The sequence below is a fragment of the Protopterus annectens genome, chromosome 1.part1, assembly GCF_019279795.1.
Source record: "Protopterus annectens isolate FY-2018-M chromosome 1.part1, PAN1.0, whole genome shotgun sequence".
Lineage (NCBI taxonomy): Eukaryota > Metazoa > Chordata > Ceratodontiformes > Protopteridae > Protopterus > Protopterus annectens.
The window spans coordinates 1261827008-1261841392 of record NC_056726.1 but is presented as its reverse complement, the minus strand read 5'-3'; positions in this window follow the sequence as shown (position 1 = coordinate 1261841392).

Here is a 14385-nt window from a genome sequence, read left to right as displayed (position 1 = left end):
TGTACCTTAATATTTTCCAGTGTATCAAGAAAAGAGGAGTGGGAATCCTGGGTCATGGTGAGGGGTCTGTAGCAAGCTACAATCTGGATTGCGGTTTTGCCCAGAGTTAGTTGAACTTTGGGAATCTCGGATGCATTATGCTGAGCAACTAGCTTGGAGGTGTGGATATCCTTAATGAATATGGACACGCCTCCACCTTTAGTGTTTTGGTCCGGGTTTGGTGGTCGAAAGGTGTGGTATGAATTATAGCCTGGTAACGCAGGGGTGCTCTCTGGAGCTTTGAACCAGGTCTCTGTCACTGCACAGATGTCAATGTTCTCCATTTTAAGGAGTGCCTCGAGTGAGTGTATTTTGAGGTTTAGACTTCTAGCATTGAATAGCATTACCCTCAGATTTTGCTCGCTTGTACCAGTTACGGTAGGGAATTTGTCATTTGAACCTTGCCTAAAAAATGCACTATAGGGGTGGCAAGAGCCTTTGCCAGTATCCGGAATTCCAACGGCGACAGGTGTAGGCCATCTCTGGCAAAGCAGCATGGTCTGTCGATCATGTCATCCCAGGCAGACAGGTACTGGATTCCCTTAGAATAACAATTGGCTAAGCTTCTGTTGTCAAAGTCAATCATTTTGTCCTTGTACTGTGGTGTCATTCTGGGTGATGGCAGGATGCTACTCAGGGCTAGGGTCATACCGGCCTGGGCTACAAGATCAGAGAGCTCCTCCATGTCTTTTTTCATGTAGTCCAGGGAGGTACGTCTCCGGTATTTCACACCAACATGGACAATGACAGAGTCATATTTGTACTTGTTGTGGAGTGACCTGAGTGCGTGTGTTATGTGGCGGATCCTGGCACCCGACAGGCAGCTGAAGTAACGTTTTCCTTGTTTAGCCTGGTGCGTGGAACATCAGTGTGCCTGACTATAGAGTCACCTATGACTAGAGTGTTGGGTACATTATGCCTTATGGGCTGTAGTTGAGTGGCACACTGAGTATGTGGACTGTGTCATTTGGGTTGTGTTGGGGGGTGGAGGTTGCTTGCATTTCTGCTTTGGAGGTCTCTGTTTGGGCAGATTAGTACAGAGCGCCTCCGTGAATGTAGGTGCGTGTTTTGTGGTTCTGTGTGTGTGTTTTGGTGGTGTAGGTTTTGAGGGACTACGTGATGAGTGTGGCGCGGTGCAAGTGTTTACCTTCTCCTCTTGATTGTCTAGGCCAGTCTTAAGATAGCTTTGCTTCCAGTTTGGCCTGTCTTTGGTAAAGATAGCTTTGCTTCCAGTTTGGCTATACAAGTGAATCTCTCACAGGTCATAGTGTTGGGTGGTAGGAGGAGAGGGTTGCCTGTGTACATGAGGCAATTGCTGCATTGTCTCAAGATGCCCAGATTCATCAGGTAGACAGGAGAAAACACCGGGAGCTGACCTTTAGACATGCCTGAATAGGTGCTTATTTATTAAGTACTAAAAACAGTTCTCCTCAAGACAAGTGAGGAAAGTTGAGTGCTGTAGTAATTTGTAACTTATTTAGTGCTTACAATGAAAATGCACTTATCAATACAAATAAAAAAAACACTGACAGAAAGACATTGACCAAGACTGCATGTGGAACACACAACCAATGTGTGACCAAGTAAATCATGGAGCAAAATTTACTAGAATGTATACATTAACAATGCTCAACTATATTATGTTTATTTTAAATTCATTGTATGCACACATTGTGTGTGTGTGTGTGTGTGTTTCTGTATATGTATATAAATGACATATATAGAAAAGCATGTGTGTGCGTGTGCATTTAAACACAGCAAGTACTTCTGATTTCCTTTTCTTAGTGTTCTTAATGCAAGGACACATAGTAAATGTATGTTAAAGTAACTTCAGCTGTATATTCTGGTTGCTCTCTGACAATGCAAGGACCGACTCAAAGTCGGTAGGAATCTCTTACAATGGATCTGCGTGTACAAGATATGCATCCCCCTCTAGAAGGATGTCACACAAAGCATAAAAGACCTTTTTTTATGAACAACATCAGTGCACCTAGTTGATGGGGTTGCCACCGGACTCTCTTTCTGCAGTTCTGGCCTGTGTGTGTGTGTGTGTGTGTGGTTGAAAATGGTAAATGCATTTATACTTTTACAAGAAAAAAATATTTACTGACTTCTCTAAATGTCACAGAAATCTTTGCAACTACTCATCCGTTATCTTAACACAAACTATTATAAATAATATTTAAAGCTTAGAATTTCAATACTGGGTTGCTTATGTAAATTCGTCAGAAGAGTGGACAATTTCCTTTAAACCTCTGACTGATACAATTGCTTTGCTATGAAAGGGGAGTGTTAAGTTCTCCGCCCCTCTGCAATAAAAACAATTGAAACAATTCCACAGCTTTCTGTCTTTTTTATATCAGCTGCTGTATTCCTAACAGCAGGATTAATTGCCCATACAAGATTGACAGCAGTACCTGACAGGGTAAACAACATATTTAACTGTGTCTATGATATGTCATGCAGGTGGAGACTAACTTCTCTGCAAAGTATGTGAGAAGTTGAGTTTAAAAAAAAAAAAAAAAAAGTAGGTGGGCTTTCCCTTCCTTTGACTCCAATGCAAGGAAATAAAAGTTTTAAAAACTACAAGCAGATTTCTGGTACATACATAATGCTGGAACCATATTGTAGGGAGAAAAGAAACCAAACGACTGAGTTAAACTGTATGAGAGGGTGGAGTGCTCCTTTAAGTTGTCTGCCAGTGACTTCTGTTTGCCTGGCAGGAACAGAGCTTGAAGGTGCACTTGGTTGCTCAAGGCTGTGTTCCACAGAGCCATGGCTAATCTGCAGAGTGGGTAGGAAGGAGTTCCCCCCTGCTTATGTACCACATGACTGTGGTGCTGTCTCTCTTTACCAAGAGATGTGTTGGAAGGATAAGGTATTTGAAGGGTGTCAAAGCATTCTGTACAGCTAACATTTCTTTTCGATTGATATGCAGGTGCATTTGTCCCGAGCGCCATTTGCCTTGAATGCATTTGCCTGCCATGTGAGCCCCCCATGCATAATCTGATGCGTCTGTTGTCGGGGTTTGGGCAGTAGGGGGATTGAGTGAAAGGGAGTCCCTTGTTGTGGTTGCAGGCCTCTGCTCACCAAAGAAACTCTGTCTTTAGTCAAGGAATGATCGGAATCAGTTTCCAGGTCCTGAGAACGTTGACACCAGAGACTTAAGTACCATGCAGTCTTGCATACGGAATTAGGAGAATGCACAAGGCCATGAACGCCAGGGCTTGCAGTATTTTCCTTGTAGACAGATGGGTTTGAGTGGCCAGTAGTTTGAAGTAATTTGTCAAATAAACCTGCTTTCTGGAGTGAGGAATGCCATCTGGGAAGTTGTGTTCCAGCTTGCTCCCAGGAATACAATTTCTTGGCTAGGTACCAGATGTGATTTCTTTTCATTGATGGTATACCCGAGAAAAGTTAGGAGTCTCTTTACAAATGTCAGGTGCTGAAGTAGCAATTCCTAACTGTCCGTCAGGCAATCGTCCAAGTATGGGTAAATTTGAATGTTTCTCTGCCTGCAGTATGCAATGGCTGGAGCCAGGCACACTTTGTGAATACCCTTGGTGGAGTAGATAAGTCAAAGGGAAGTGCAGAGAACTGACAGTGCATACAGCCTGCCCTGAAATGTAGACATTTCCTCCAAGATTCCCTTATGGGGATATGCAGGTAAGCTTCTTTTAAAGTCTAGGGTGACCAGCCAGGAGTCCTTGGCTAGCATGGGCAGCAGCTGTTGGGAGTGTAAGCATTTTGAACTTTAGTACCACCAGGAAGGTGTGGAGAATTGACAGGCGCCAAGAGTTTTCTTTTCTGGGCACCAGGAACAGTCTGTAGTAGAAACCAGTGAAAATCCTTCACAGCAACTGGTAAAATCCAAAAAGCTTATTGTACCACACACACCAGTTGAGCACTTTCTTCCCTACTGAAGGGAAACCGTTTCAGTTTTACAACCCATGCCCTTTACATAAAGAAGCACCCAATTAACCAATTAACTATACTAAACACTTTCATAAAACTACAGAGACATAAAAACAAGATGCAATAACAATTGTGTATACAACAGTTCAAAACATTACGTGGCAATTACATATCAGATAAATTAACGTTCACTATAAAAACTTTAAAAATATTCAAATGTCTAAAATTAATTAAGTTACCCTAAAATATTTTTTAACTTCAAAAGACATGCCATATTCACATTTTCATTAATACCAGGTGTCTGGTTGGCATTCGGCCTTAACTGCCACCTTAACTCACATATAATCTAAATGTACATCCAGTATTCTACCGAGGGTCCTTAACCAACTGTTGCAGCACAGAAAACTTAAAAATGTGGTCCTTATTCTCAGAAATATGCCTACTCAGGGCGTTAGTCATTTTGTTATTTCTTGTATCTAATAAATGCACCTTAAACCTGTCCTTAAATCGTCTACAGGTTTGGCCCACATAAAAAGCAGGGCATGACTGGCATCTAACCACGTATACCACATTCTTACTGCAACAGTTAAAGTGCCCTGCAATGTGTATATACAGTCCATTTAGCCTCTAATACTCTGGGGTCTCTCCTATATTCATACAATTCCCCATTCCACATTTAAAATTCCCCCATTTTCTGCTAGAAATAACCACTCCCATTTCCTTTTGAGTCTTACAAATTTTTGAATGATCTGTCCCTCCTAAAGACAATCACAGGAGCAGATCCTACTTTTTGTGCAATACGTTGATCATATGACAATTTCCCAATTACGCCAGAGTATTTCGACAATTCCATCTGCATCCAAATTGAAAGTGGTAATAAAACTAAGCTTCCTATCAGGCTCCTCCTTTCTGACTTGATAGGTTACCCTCTACTCTACCATTATTCCGACCAGGCCTTCCCAAAATGGGTTGGTAAATGCCATCCGCTCTTTTTAATCACCTCTTTGGCCACCACTGCAACTAAACCACTAGGATATCCCCTCTTCAAAAACATTTCTGATATAAACTTCACTTCTTCCCTAAATGTGTCCTCTTCACTCACCATTCTAGCAGCCCTCACGAGCTGCCCCTTAATGATGGATTTTTTTGTACATAAGGATGCCAACTATCAAAATTCAAATATGAATTGGAAGAAATAGGTTTACAATAGATGCCAGAGGTAAGTTTTGCAGTTTCCTTATCCATCTTTAAGCCCACAAAGATAGGTTATATCTTCCACACTATATAATCATAGGTAAACTTTTTAAAAATTCAACATTGGTATTTGTCAAAAAAAGTTTGCAGTAACCCTATACTGCCTTTCCATACATAGGTCATCCAAAAAACGAGTGTAACACGTAATATACTCTCTGAATCCACTCTTGAAGACATATTCTTGCTCCCAGAATGACATCACGTAATTTGCAAAAATGGGGACACAAGCTGCCCCCATGGCTACACCTGTAGCCTGCTTAAAGTACTGTCCCTCAAAATGAATGTTATTATTTTTCAGTACAATTTCCATCAAAGCTAGCAACATATTAATGGTGTACTGGTCGTATTTGCCTGTTTTTACTAACTGATGTTCCAGCCATTCGAGGCCAGTCTCATGTGGAATGACAGTAAACAAATTACATACATCAATGGTAACCAGTATTTTGTCTTTACAAGTACAGATGCTGTTTAACTTTTCTAAAAAATGCAAAGTATCCCTACAAATATAATCAAAACATTCCAACCCTTTGCGTAACTGTCTCCAACAATTTACTAATAAAGCAGGTCTTTCCCAGCTTTCCATCTACTATGGGTCTAAACTTTGAGTTATTCAACCCCTTATGAATTTTGGGGATACCAAATATATTAGACACCATAGGGTGGTCATTTCGTACACAATTATATGATTTTTCATCTAGCTGCACCATCCAGCACCATGTCCTCCAACCTCAAATCAACAGTTCTAAACACAAGATGGATTTCATTAATTGAACTTTCCTCATATACTTCTTCCATTAATAAAAGCATTCATAGCATTAGAATAATCCCCAGAATCCATAATCACCAAGCCACTTCCCTTATCAAGCTTCATGACACGGATGCTGGGGTCTTTATTTCCATCAATAAAAATGATAGTTAATTACATCCTTTTCTTTCATTAGCTATCTTATTTCATTTTCACAAACCTTTTCATATATACCTATAAAGTTATTTGTTGGTGGATTGAATGTACTTGGCTTCAAGGAAGCGAAGTACATTCAATCCACCAACAAATAACTTTATAGGAATATATGAAAAGGTTTGTGAAAATGAAATAAGATAGCTAATGAAAGAAAATAATGTATTTGACTGTAATTTAAACTAAAGAACAGCATTTATTAATGGAAATAGTTAAAGACCTCAGCATCCGTGTCATAAAGCCAAATAAGGGAAGTGGTGCTGGAAGGGGCAGCTAGATGAACAGTATAACTATGTACGAAATGACCACCCTATGGTGTCCAATATATTTTGTATCCCCAAAATTCATAAGGGGTTGATTAACCCAAGGTTTAGACCTATAGTAGATGGAAAGCGGGGAAAGACCTGCTTTATTAGTAAATTGCTGGAGACACAGTTACGCAAAGGGTTAGAATGTTTTGATTAACTTTTCTAAAAGATGCCAAGAATCCCTACAAATATAAACAGCATCTGTACATGTAAAGACAAAATACCGGTTACCATTGATGTATGTAATTTGTTTACTGTCATTCCACATGAGACTGGCCTCAAATGGCTGGAACATCAGTTGGCAAAAATAGGCAAATATGACCAGTACACCATTAATATGCTGCTTGCTTTGATGGAAATTGTACTGAAAAATAAATTACATTCATTTTGGAGGGACAGTACTTTAAGCAGGCTACAGGTGTAGCCATGGGGGCAGCTTGTGCCCCCATTTTTGCAAATTACGTGATGTCATTCTGGGAGCAAGAATATGTCTTCAAGAGTGGATTCAGAGTATATTACGTGTTACACTCATTTTTTGGATGACATATTTCTTGTATGGAAAGGCAGTATAGGGTTACTGCAAACTTTTTGACTACATTCATGCCAATGTGGAATTTTTAAAAAGTTTACCTATGATTATATAGTGTGGAAGATATAACATATCTTTGTGGGCTTAAAGATGGATAAGGAAACTGCAAAACTTACTTCTGGCATCTATCGTAAACCTACTTTTTCCAATTCATATTTAAATTTTGATAGTTGGCATCCTTATGTACGAAAAAAGTCCATCATTAAGGGGCAGCTCATGAGGGTTGCTAGAATGGTGAGTGAAGATGACATTTAGGGAAGAAGTGAAGTTTATATCAGAAATGTTTTTGAAGAGGGGATTATCCTAGTGGTTTAGTAGCAATGGTGGCCAAAGAGGTGATTAAAGAGTGAGCGGATGGCATTTACCAACCCATTTTGGGAAGGCCTGGTCGGAATAATGGTAGAGGTCAGGTAACCTATCAAGTCAGAAAGGAGGAGCCTGACAGGAAGCTTAGTTTTATTACCACTTTCAATTTGGATGCAGATGGAATTGTCGAAATACTCAGGCGTAATTTGGAAATTTTGTCACATGATCAACGTATTGAACAAAAAGTAGGATCTGCTCCTGTGATGGTCTTTAGGAGAGACAGATCATTCAAAAATTTGTGTTAGAATCAAAAGGGAAATGGAGTGGTTATTTCTAGCAGAAAATGGGGGAATTTTAAATGTGGAATGGGGAATTGTATGAATATAGGAGAGACCCCAGAGTATTTGAGGTTAAATGGACTGTATATACACATTGTAGGGCACCAACTGTTGCAGTAAGAATGTGATATATCTGGCTAGATGCCAGTCATGCCCTGCTTTTTATGTGGGCAAAACCTGTACACGATTTAAGGACAGGTTTAAGGAACATTTATTGGATACAAGAAATAATAAGACGACTAATGCCTTGAGTAGGCATATATCTGAGAAGGACCACATTTTTAAGTTTTCTGTACTGCAACAGTTGGTTAAGGACCCTCAAGGTAGAATACTGGATGTACATTTAGATAGATTTGAGTTAAGGTGGCAGTTAAGGCTGAATGCCACCCAGACACCTGGTATTAATAAAAACGTGAATATGGCATGTCTTTTGAAGTTAAAAAATATTTTAGGGTAACAATTAGTTTCAGACATTTGAGGGAATATTTTTAAAGTTTTTATAGTGAACGTTAATTTATCTGATATGCAATTGCCATGTAATGTTTTGAACGGTTGTATACACAATTGTTACATGCATCTTGTTTTTATGTCTCTGTAGTTTTATGTAAGCGTTTAATATAATTAATTGGTTAATTGGGTGCTTCTTTACATAAAAGGGCTGGGTTGTAAAAAACTATTCTGAAGTCCCTTCAGTAGGGAAGAAAGCGCTGAACCGATGTGTGGTACAATAAAGCTTTTTGGATTTTACCAGTTGCTGTGAAGGTTTTTCACTGGTTCCAGTTGTGGGTTGGAGTTGGAAGGTATTGTTAGTCTGGAGTAGAAACCCTGTCCCCTTTGCTCTGTTGGAACAGGTTGAATAGCCCTGATACAGAGAAGAGAAAGTACTTGCTTTTGGGCATCTGCCCACTGGTTTGGGGAAGATCTGGCAATGCGCTTGGGGTGGGCAGTGAATGGTAGTAGAATCTGTATCCCTGGGATACAATGTTTAAGACCCAAAGGTCCTGGGTAATGTATTCACAGTTTTTTGCATGCAGGTGAGTTTTCCTCTTAGGGGTGCAAGTACTTGGGCATGGCTGGGAAGGATGCAGAAGTAATTGTGAACTTTTTCCATAAGAGGGTGGCTTACCACGCACTGCTTTTGAGGTGGGAGCACTCCATTGGTTAGATCTGTGCATACCCAGAGACTGTAGTCTTTGTGGTCTGTTGCCCTAGGGTCTGGACTGAAGGCCTGGGAGGGACTGGAAAGCACCAGTTCTTCGAAGGCAAATGCCTACTGAATCTAGCTTGCTGTATCTGTAAAAATCTTTAATAGTTTGCATTGATTTCGCTTTTTCTTCCATCTTTTTAAGAACAGCTTCTGCTTTTATGCCAAACATTCTTCATTTAATGGAGCATCTAGTAATTTTGCTTTGACATGGTCTGGCAAGATTTGTTCCTTCAGCCAAGCATGCCTTCTCAGAACAGACCCAGTGATAGCAGCCCTGCAAGATGCTTCTAAGGAATCAAAACCACACTGCAAGGTATGTTTACAAACTTAGTTAGCAAAATGCATTAAATCACTTATAAATCTATTTTCTGCAACCAGGAATAAACATTTTTTGTTTAAATTAGTTCCATAATATGCTGCTGGTACTTCAACATGTGAAACTGGCAATTTAAAGCCCTGATGGCAGGAGTTGCAGAGGTATATACCTTGTTACCCTGTCTAAAGCTCTAGAATCCCTGTCCGAAGGGGTAGGGTTTTTGGCTCTAATAGCCTTAATACTTTTAGGTCCCTGGGAAATGGTCTCTGGATCCGCAGTAGGATTTCTAAAGATAAATTTGAGAGAGTCAGTTACTCTGTAGTACCAGTCAGGTTTTCTAGGAAGTGGAGGTAAAGTATCAGGGGTAAGACTTGATTCCATGAAGACATCTACAATATCCAGGACAGGAGTTATAGCTAGAGGCCTGTGCTGAGGCAAGTCTAAAAATTCCCAGATTCCCTTTTGACTGAGGGTAGTCCTGGCATTCCCAGTGGAAATGCTCTCCTGGGGTATGCAAGGTTTCACCAAAAGAAAAAAGTCCTCTGGAGGGGAGGCAGAGGGAATGGAATCCTCTGCATCTGAATCCTCATAGGTGGATAAGGGTATGTTCTTGGTAATCAGAGGGATCAGAGTTATCAGACTCATGGTCTGTAGAATCAGAAGGAAAATCAATTCTTTATCTTTTAGAGGGGAAGGCCGTCTTCCCTTAAAGTAACAAGGTCTTCAGCCATTCTAAGCATTTGTTTTTGAGGCATGGGAGCTTTGGTAGTCAGCTTCCTAGGCGTTGTGTGAACTCTGGGCCTGAGAAATTCGGTAGTTTTAGTCAAAAAAAAAAGTAATCGTTTAATACGATCGGAAGGCCTGAATACACCCTCAGAAGCCAGTGCCTGCACAGTGACTCGGGACACATCCAAGGTGGACACATCCGCAGGTTCCACAGTCGAAGAAGCATCTCGCGCCATAGCGGACTCAGAATGGGTCTCAGCAGAGGCCTGCGAATCTGTAGAAGTGGGCATCAGGGGCAGCGAAAGCACCAGAGTACCGGACTGGCGACTAGCTTAACGGAAGCATCAGCAGATTTGGACCTATGCAGTCTTTACGCTTTTTTTTTTTCGGAAGATCAGTAGTTGGATGGCTTAACTAAGCCATTTCGGAATACTGAGAACGAGAGTGAAAGAATTCAGCAACAAAGATAGCCAGACGAATAGTTCGGGCATTGAACAAGGCACAAAACAGACAGTGAGGAACGTCGTGGTCTGGGCCAAAACAGGTGACGCAGTAAGAATGAAAATATCTGAGGTATTTGCTTTCCACAGGCAAGACAATTGTTAACTTTTACTGACATCGGTTAGAGCAAGAAAAAAGGATCCCCAATGGGGTACTTGGCTTTAGAAGACTTCAGGTTTGAAACTTGAAAAGTAAAAATTTCAGGTAGCGGTCGACCGGCACTTACGAACTGCTTCTGGCTCCCGCATAGCAAGAAAAGCTAATGTAATGGCGTCAGCTGCATATTTGATACCCCTGACGTCATGAAGAGGCAACAGCATCAGACACAGAAATCCCAAGACTCTGGCATTCGGGGCGACTGAGGGCTACCTGCAGGCAGACAAACCCAAGTGTGATGACTGCAACAGAGAAACACGAAGATAATCAACCCAGCGAGCGTCCCAGAGAGTTCGGAGATCAGGTCGCTCTGGAGCCTCGTAAAATGTGCCAAATAATTCAGGGATCGTACAGCAAAAGTCCCTGATGCAAAAACACACTTCCCAGGTCTGTCCACCACCCGGGACTCCCTGTTGGGTGGGTGGACAGCAGGACTTTCCTCAGCCAAGTCCTTTTTCGTGGTCACCGCCACCACATCAATTGGTAACCCTTTGCACCAGAGCGAGCTCTCCTCGGGAGGGGAAAGAATGTTGTCTAGTCTCCGTGGGATCACCTCAATGGAATCAGGATTCTTCCACGCACACTGCACAATGAGCTTGTCGGCAGGTGGGGTCACTCAAGAGGGAGAAAGCCAGGCATGAAAAGCCTGCAGGAACACCAACTCCTCAGACAAAGGGTTGGAGGGCTTCCAGTCACCTCCCGGTTTAACATCTAGGTCTCTGAAGGAGACATCAGGAGCTGACCGTGGGGACCCTTCACCATCATCGTAAGTGTCTACGGTTAAGAACTCCCCAGGTGAGTCCACATGCTTCCTCTTGCACATCTTACGAGGGGGATCCTCAGTGGGGGTCTCTGAGAAGGACTCAGAAGAGTGGGTACCCTGAACAGGGGTATCCTGCAGCTTCTCTGCCCGGTGTCCCGGGGGGCATGGTCTGTGACAGCTGTAGCTCATGGGGTGAAATCTGGGGTTCTGACATCAAAGGAGTGCTACCAGAAGTAAGAGCCCTCTCCATCGCGAGGAAGGCAGGCCCGCTCGAACAGGTATGGGAGCCCGGAACAGAGAAAGCCAACCTCGGGACCAGGGTCACACCCCGCGCTGACAGACCCCGCCCCACATGTGAACCCGCAAGCATGATCTGCGAGGATGCAGCCAAGGGAAGAACCAAGGAGAGTCTCAGCACCGTACCTCGGGATGACACGCTCGCCCCCCCCCAATCCCCAGATTGAGGGAGGACCGGTTTAGCGGGAAAACAAAGACCAAAGGGACAAACTCTGAGCCAGAGTGAGTTGCACCATAGGCGGCGAGGAGATGGGTTCCAAAAAGGATGTCACAGCAGAAGGCTTCGGAACAGAGATGGTCAAAGGAGGCGTGTAAGATGGAGTCCGTGGATAAGGCAACCCAAGTCCTGTACATGGATGGGTTCTAAAGTGGGGGAATCCCCCTGGCAACCAACAGCTGGTCAACAAGACGCACCACGTCATGTTTTACGAAAGGCTCTTGGTGGATCTAGAGGATACTCCAGAGAGTCAGGAAGATCAAAAAATATATGCTTGGCCCAGAAACTGGTCTACGGACGGGAAGTATTGGGTCGGTGATGGAAGGTCTGCTGGCACCAAAGTCCCTAGTTTTGAGACCGGAAGCAAAGGTGTCAGATCCAGTGAAGTCAGTACAATGCTCACTGGCACTCTGAGCCGAAACGGTTGGTTCCAAAATGGAAACTGATGGCATAGTCAAAGGTGTACACTGAGCCGAAGTAGCTAAGGGTTCTGAAGTCGAAATAGGCATAGTAAGATCTATGATCAGTGCCGGAGGCAGGACCGGTGCCAAAACAGGCATCGGTATTGAAGGATTTGAGATGGTTGGAGCTGAAGAGACAGATTTATGCTGAGACGATAACTTAGGGACCTTAGGATTTCCCAGGCTTGCTATGATCACTAGATGGTGAAGGAACAGAATGGGATCTCTTTTTGCCCTTAGGACGAGTTGAGACCTCCATCGCAGAAATGGCCTCTGAGAAGGGAGACTTTAGTAACCCCTTCAGAATGAGTTTATTTTGGCGCACATTAAGAGTGCGTTGGCTGAAGCTCTGACAAATACCACATGGAGGCTGCACCGAAAGGTGGGCCACTCCCAAACAGTATACACAGTCATCATGAGAATCACTGTTGGGTAACTTGCCTTTACAAGAAGTACAATGCTTAAAGCCTGAAGTACTCTTCTCATCTGACATCTTGGTAGAAAAAAACACCACCACAGCCCACTGTATAATCCAACTATAATGAAATCAACTCAGTTAAAAAAAAAAAAAAAAAAAATTCACAAAAAAATACCAGCAATATAGCAATACATTTGTATGGAGAAGAAAGGGAAACACTTGAATAAAGATAAAAGCTAACAGATTAAACAGGAGAAACAATACCAACTATGGTATTGAAGAAATACCGCAAGGCTAAGGGAAAAGGCCGTACTAACAATGGTACTTTAAGTTTACCAACGATAACGGGTAGAGTGGAAAGAATAAGGTTAGACAGACAAAACTACACTAGCAATACTAATGGTTTATTAAAATATGAAGATATCCAAATAATTTCTCACAAATATCAAAAAATATTTTACTTAGCTGAGAGCTCGGCTGAAATGCGGCAAACTAGATAGGAGGTTACAGGGAGAAGGGTATTCTGGGTAAAGACTTAGCTCGAGAGTTTTTTTTGGCTGGCGCGAGCTTTGGTAATAGGCCAACTCTGTTCTGAAGGCTCGGAACCGGACCCCATCAGTTATGAATGGAAAGATTAACATCAGATTTTTTCTTTTGATCTGGGATATAGGATCTCTATAAGCTAGACACTGCAAAGCCTTACAAAGTTTAATGCTACTGGCTAGCAATAAAATAGGGATCAAATAACTAAGCAGAGAAAGGCAAGAGTAGAATGAGGCTTAAAAAGTATGGACTGCAGGTTAGGAACTGCCCTCCTTACCATGGATTGGTAAGAGTATAAATGAAGAAAGTGAATTGCTAAATCAAACACTAGCTCCGGTAGAGTTTTTAGCAGAGTCAATAACAGAAGATAATTAAAAAGAAATTAGTGGGGGTATGGAAAATGCAGCATAACAACTAAAAATGCCAGGACAAGATTAGTAAAGCTTGATAACTGCCTTTTCATTATTTCTTCCCAAAGAAACAATGGGAAGAGGTGTGGCTCCCAAGTATGCAAATAGAAATTATAGATTTTTTTTTTTTATTACAAGTGTTTACATTAATAATTTTATAACCCAAGCAGACTTCAGAGAATACTTCCTCGGGCAGACAACAAATGCTGGATGCTGGAGGTATGACAGGAACCAGTGGCGCAAACAGGTAGCACACACCTTCACAACAGAAGGCTGCGGTTTCTATTACCACAAAGGTAGATGGATTGCTGACACCGCAGTGCAGCACATTGGGGGGGGGGGGTGCTACACTCCTGACAGTGTTGTCCTTCGGATGAGATATTAAACAGAGGTCTCACCTGCTCATGTTGGTAGTACCTCGAGTAAGTGGTAAAGATGCCACAGAGCTCATTGAAAAGACTGGGGGGGGGGGGGGGTTAATCACAAATTTGTTACAAGCATAAATACCACCTCAGGTCTCCTATGAAAAGAGGTCACTGGCCTAGTGGGACTAACAGGTCAAGCAAACAAGTAAAACAAAAAGGAACAGGCTTTTTAGGAATTTAATGGGTTGGCAGACATAAATTCCATGCCAGGTACTTTATTAGGAAAGTCATGAGAAAA